Source organism: Bos indicus x Bos taurus, chromosome 14, assembly GCF_003369695.1.
Source record: "Bos indicus x Bos taurus breed Angus x Brahman F1 hybrid chromosome 14, Bos_hybrid_MaternalHap_v2.0, whole genome shotgun sequence".
NCBI lineage: Eukaryota > Metazoa > Chordata > Mammalia > Artiodactyla > Bovidae > Bos > Bos indicus x Bos taurus.
The window spans coordinates 23558046-23564540 of record NC_040089.1 but is presented as its reverse complement, the minus strand read 5'-3'; positions in this window follow the sequence as shown (position 1 = coordinate 23564540).

The following is a 6495-nucleotide window of genomic DNA, read 5'->3' as shown; positions in this document are numbered from 1 at the left end:
TTTGCCCCCAGTAAAACTTAATTCACAGTTCTCACATTGTGCATTTTTTAAAGTTGACGTCATCGCCCCTTTTGCTATTGGGAGTTGTGGGGTGAGGGGGCGGGCGGTGTTTCTGTTGAAACCTCACTCTCTCCGGAGAACACAGAGCACTACAATCTCTCTTCCTCCCTGAGGACCCAGCATCCTTCAAGAGACCATCTTATCACAGCCAAAGACTACTCCTTCCAAGCACCCTGGAGAAGCCAACCTGCTCCTCTTTGAGCTCCGGCCAGTCCTTCTGTATCTGTTGGAGATGATGTTGGTGGCAGCTTTGCCTCTTGGTGTTTTGTCCTAAAAAAGCTGCCTCTCCTCGCCTCCCTGGGGCTTTCTCATCCTCTTGAAGTCCCAAGACTCTGATGCTAAGAGATCCTTGTATGTGTTTAGTTGCTCAGTTGTGTCTGACTCTTTGCAACCCCATGGACTGTAGCCCACCAGGCTCCTCTGTCCATGGGATTTTCCAGGCAAGAATACTGGAATGGGTTGCCATGTCCTTGGATCTTCCAGACCCTGGGATCAAACCCCAGTCTCCTGCATTGCAGGCAGTTTCTTTACCTTCTGAGCCATCAGGGAAGCCTTTATATGTCTGTACATGTTGCTGCTGCTGCTGCCAAGTCGCTTCAGTCGTGTCTGACTCTGTGCGACCCCATAGACGGCAGCCCACCAGGCTCCGCCGTCCCTGGGATTCTCCAGGCAAGAACACTGGAGTGGGTTGCCATTTCCTTCTCCAATGCATGAAAGTGAAAAGTGAATGTGAAGTCGCTCAGTCGTGTCCGACTCTTAGCGACCCCATGGACTACAGCCTACCAGGCTCCTCCATCCATGGGATTTTCCAGGCAAGAGTACTGGAGTGGGGTGCCATTGCCTTCTCCGATGTCTGTACATATATATATGTATGTATATATATATTCTTTCCCAGATTCTTTTCCGTTATGGAAGATGACTTCCTAACCAAAGGACACACATCTTACAGACATAATCTCTCCAGGGGTCTATCTTAACATGCCTTGGTGGTTAGAAGACTGCAAAGAGTGTCAATCAAATTAACAACTGAAATGATTTTTTCCATCTATTCATATGCCAAGTATATAGGAAAATACAGGGGGAGGGGAATAAATTTTTGCCATTTATATTCTAGGCAATCTGCTACTTTGGTTATTTGCAGTTTAAATGTGCCAGTTATTTCAGCTGTGTTTCTTTTTGTAATGACATATTTTGAAAAAACATTCAGGTTTATAACCAATATATGTTAATTAATCATTTCAGTTTTTTCCCTTGAGATGTTTTAGACCATAATTGACCTCATTTTTCCTCTTTCAGTCTTTATTCTTAATAAAAGTATAACTTTATGAATAACAATCTGATATTAATATAAGCATGGACTTATTAAACAAGGGAATTTTATGTAAGTGTTAGGGTAAAGTTAAATAACACAATATTAATATATTGCTTTATGGTTTCTAGAACAGACGCTTGGAATTGAGAGATCTCAATTCTGCTGTCTTAGAAGGCTTAAGTTATTTTGTAACTTTTTAAAGTGGCTCTTACTGACTTTTTCATCACTTCGTATTTCTGATAAGATCTCTTTCATACACATTATTATTGGACTGAATATTTAAAAATATTTAAAATATTTTATAAACAAAGATTCTAGGCTGAGCTTGTAAGTGAAACCAAGTTATTGAAATTTGATGGCTCAAGCCATTTGGTATTGAAAGGACTTCTGGTGAAGGTGGGGGGAAAGTGCTTTCATTTCATTTTTCTTTCAGTTTTGTATTCGGATGTAAGGTAAGGTATAGCTGATGAAGTAACCAGACCACCTCTGGTTCATTTATGTGACAGGACACTAGATGGCACTGTCTTCCTTGGGAATTGATCAGAATTCTTTTTAAGTGCATTTTCAGGGATATGTTTCTTTTGTGTTTTCCAGAAATCAGATAAAAATATTCCCTCCACTTGCTGTTCTTAATGAAGTGTTAACTTTGTGAGTAAGCATCTACACTTGAAACACAGCGGACTGTCTGAATAATGTAACTGAGTAAACGACGGGTTGCTGGCTCTTTTTGGCTTCTGGGCACCACGACTCCTGGAACTAGTTTCCTTTTTCATTGCTGTTGATGCTAATAAACTTTGGAACAGTTTCAGGTTTACATAAGCATCTCAGGGCCAGTGCAGGGGGCTCTCATGCACTGTGCCTCCAGGTCCCCGTTATTGCTCCCTTGCTTTAGTGAGGCACACTTGTCACATGGATGAAGTGATGTTAGCTCACTGTTAGCTGAGGTCTGGACCTCACCCAGTTTCCTTAGTTGTTGCCTCATGTGCTTTTCCTGCCCCAGGATCCCCTCCAGATGACTGCTGGACATGTCGCCACCCTGTCTCCTCGAGCTCCTCATGATGGCCTCGATGGTTGCCAGGTCACTGACTGGGTGAGTGTCTGGTGCTCCTTTGCGGGTCAGGCTGGGTTATGGATTTAGGGGAGGAAGACCACACAGGTGCCAGGCTGCCTCCTCGCCTGCTGTCGGGGTGCACCCTGTGCTCAGTCATGTCCGACTCTGAGACCCCATGGACTGTAGCCCACCAGGCCCACGGGATTTCCCAGGCAAGAATAGTGGAGTGGGTTGCCATTTCCTTTTCCAGTGTGCACACTATTTAAAAAATTAATTTATTTTTAATTGGAGGATAATTGCTTTACAATATTGTGTTGATTTCTGCCATACATCAGCATAAGTCAGCCACAGGTATACGTATGTCCCCTCCCTCTTGAACCTCTTTCCCACCTCCCAACCCATCCCACCCCTCTAGGTTGTCACAGAGCGCTGCTCCCCGTGTCATACAGCCAATTCCCACTTGCTATCTATTTTATATATGGTAATGTATATTCTTCCGTGCTACTCTCTCGATTCGTAAGTGTCCACAACTCACACTGTCGATGTGACCAGTCGCTGTGTACATTGACCTTCATCTCCCAGCTGAGGGGTGCTTGTCAGGCTTCCTGTTTCCCCACCATCAAGGTACCTGTCCCCTCCTTTTCTCTACTTTTCTCCTTGGAAGGAAGTCACTTTGCACAGTGAGAACTTGAGGAGGTGGGTGTGATGATTCACCTCTTGGAAAGTGAAGTATCTATTACATTAATCATCTGGAATTTTTCTGCATTGGAAAAATTTCTCTTCTCCTCCACTTATTCACTAGTTTATTTATTTATAACAGTGTAGACCCATGAATATTTATTTTACCCTCTGGGTTATAACTCAGTACTACTTTATTTATTTTGTTAGTCACATTTTTCCAGCTTTGGCCCTTGGGGGATCTTTCAGTTGGCTTCTGTGTGCCTTTGACATACTTCCATCAATGTATTTTTTTCTTTTTAAGCAGTTCAGTCTACAAATGGGATTTCACACCATTATTCTGTGAACATGACTCTTTTCCATTACTGGAGTAATATGTTAATAATGAAAACTAAAAGATAGAGGAAAGTAGAAAGAAAAAGAAACAGTCTACTTTATTAAAAAAAAAAAGTCTTCGTTACTTTGTCAATTTTTGTTACTATTCGTGTGTTCTCTGAAAGTGTTTCTTTTTTCATTATTATTTTGCATACTTTTTTTTACATTTCCTCTTTAAAAAACAGGTTTATGCATTCTTTGTAAATAATTTTATATCCTAATCATTTCTATTTAACAATACATCATGGATATTTTCCCCATGTTATTACATATATATTACTTGAAATGTCCTCCATCAAATTAACCTTTCCTTTAGAGTTGAATTGGCTCAAAAGTATCTTCAGTGTGTAATTCTGGATGCAGAACGACCTTTAACACATAGGAATTGAATAAATTATCTCTCAAAATTATCTGTTTCAACATTTTAGAATTACAGTGATGAAATGAGTACATTTGAGCTTACAAGTTCTTTAGGCACCTTCTCCTTATTCAAGTATTTAACATTGCTAGGAGTTGAGCTAGGTCCCAGGAGAGCAGCCATATTTTTTGAAGCCCTTGATTCATGTTTGGATTTTACAAAATTGGGCAAGCTGTATGAGGGCAGCCTAGGAAAAGGAAGGGGAAGATGTTGTTCAGACTACGCAAATAAGCCAGGGATCAACAGCCAAGAAGCTAAGCAAAATGAGCTGCTTAGTAAGAAACAGGCTTTTCATAGAAATGATGTCCAATTCAGAGGCTGGGTGCTGCCCTTCTCAGCACAAATTCTTAACTCCTTTACTGAGAAATTATGCAACTGACTTAATTCCACGTAGTTCAAGAAAATACAGGAGGAGATGACTCCACATCCTGGGTGGTATTAGTCACCTTATCCCTCAGGAGCTCTCCTAAGTGGGCAGAACAATGAGAACTTGTATTTTTCCCTAAGATCTCTGCTTAATCACACCACCATGCTATCCAAAATATTCATTAAAGTTAACAAAGGTGACTGAAAACAGAAAACATCAGAGGCTAGACTCTTACACATTTAACCAGAGATTGTGCATTAAAAGAATGAAATGGAATTTCTGTCATTTTTTGTTTTAAAATTATTTTTCTCTCCAAGGAGAGAGTTCAGCCCTCGTTTTGTATTATGTGGCATAATAACACGGAATTTCTTTCTGGGGTTTCACATTCAGAGGTTAAACCTCACGCACATCATCTATGTGTTTGGCAGGGAATCCTCACTGCCCCACTCATCCCCAATTCTCCCGTGAGGAGCTCGCAAGGTTTTCACTTCATCTTGTCTCAGCTTTGTCCTTGGGGAGCAGGGGGCCTATTTTCTCATCCACAGCTCTTGTTCCAGAAATTTGTGTATAAGTGAATTCTCTTCTCAGAGGACTTCCTTGTTATACTATTGATTGATAAGAACAAAAATCTTTATTTTTTATTTGATCCTCTGGAGTTGAGGGTTTTCATCTGATTTTTACGTTTTTCACACTCTCCTTTTCTTTAATTCCTATTACAGACTGAGCAGCTCTCTGGAATATGATTGGGATATTTTTAAAGCTATTGACAGATGGGGAGCTATTGTTCAGAGAGCTAAGTGACAAATGGCTGTGGATGTGTGTGTGTGGCGGGGGGCATTCGTGTCGGGGTGTCCTTAGAACGAAGTGCATTCCAACCAGCCAGCAGCCGGCACGGTCCCTGGCACATGGCAAGTGATCCACAACTACCTGTTGACTGAATAAATGAATGAATAGCTGGTATTTTATTGTGACATGATTCCCCAGCTTGAGATTTTGTGGTTGTTGTTCCATCACGGTCATATCCAGCTCTTTGCGACCCCATGGACTGCAGCACGCCAGGCTTCCCTGTCCTTCACTACCTCCTGGAGTTTGCTCATGTCCATGGAGTCAATGATGCCATCCAACCATCTTGTCCTCTGTCACCTCCTTCTCCTCTCTTGGAGCCAAGGGCGGTCCCAGAGAGGGATTCCAAGAAGGGAAGATGATGCTCTGTCCCAGAACCAGAAACTCAGGGGTGGGCCAGGAATCTGTGATGAAGAGGCAATTCTGAGGCCTTTACGATTGACAGTCATGCCCCAACTCTACAGTCTGGGGGGCTCTGTCCTTTGATGTCCACTTCCTTTGGTGCCCTCCTCCCCCCTCGCTTCAGCCTCTCTCTGAAACCCCCTGCAGCCTTCTCATCCGCTGCCAGCACCCTGTCCCTCTTCTAAGCCAATCCTGAAGGTCACTTCTTTACAAAGCCTTTTTGCTGTTTGTCCAGGCCTGTCTTTGTAACCAGTCCCACCACCTCTCCACAGAAAGATCCTCTTCACCTTTTTACCCCACCTTATAATCGTTTCCCTGCACTTGCATGATCATCACTGCCCTTGTCCCCTTAAAGCCGGCCACCTGAGACTGAGTTCAGTGAAGCACTGTAATGAATGACCACTATTAACTACGGGATAACGTTCTTTCAAACTAAATACATTGACAAGAAATTAGGAGTGATGATCCACTTTGGGGAAAAAATGCCTTACAAAGAAGAATTCAAATCCTTTGAAAGGGCAATTTACATCTGTCACCTGTATCCCCTTGCTCACATCAGAGTGACTTCCAGGGCAGTTAGATTTGGGAGTTCACCATCAGTGTACAGAGTTGAACGGAACGCCCCCTTGTGGTCTTTTGTGAAAGAGCATCTCCTTTTGTTTGTGGTCTTTGCCCGCTACTGCGCCCATTATCTATTTCAGCAACCACATCACTGGCATCTTTGTGGTCACTAAAACCACTAGACATTTCTTCCCACTTGAACTTCGAAGTCCCAGGCCTCCCTGAAGTGCATTTGATCAGAGAGTATTTTAATGACTATATTGCTTCAGGGCTTCCCTGGTGGCTCAGACAGTAAAGAATCCACCTGCCAATATAGGAGACTGGGGTTTGATCCCTGGGTTGGGAAGACCTCTTGGAAGAGGAAACGGCAACCAACTCCAGTATTCTTGCCTGAGAATTCCATGGACACAGGAGCCTGGTGGGCTACA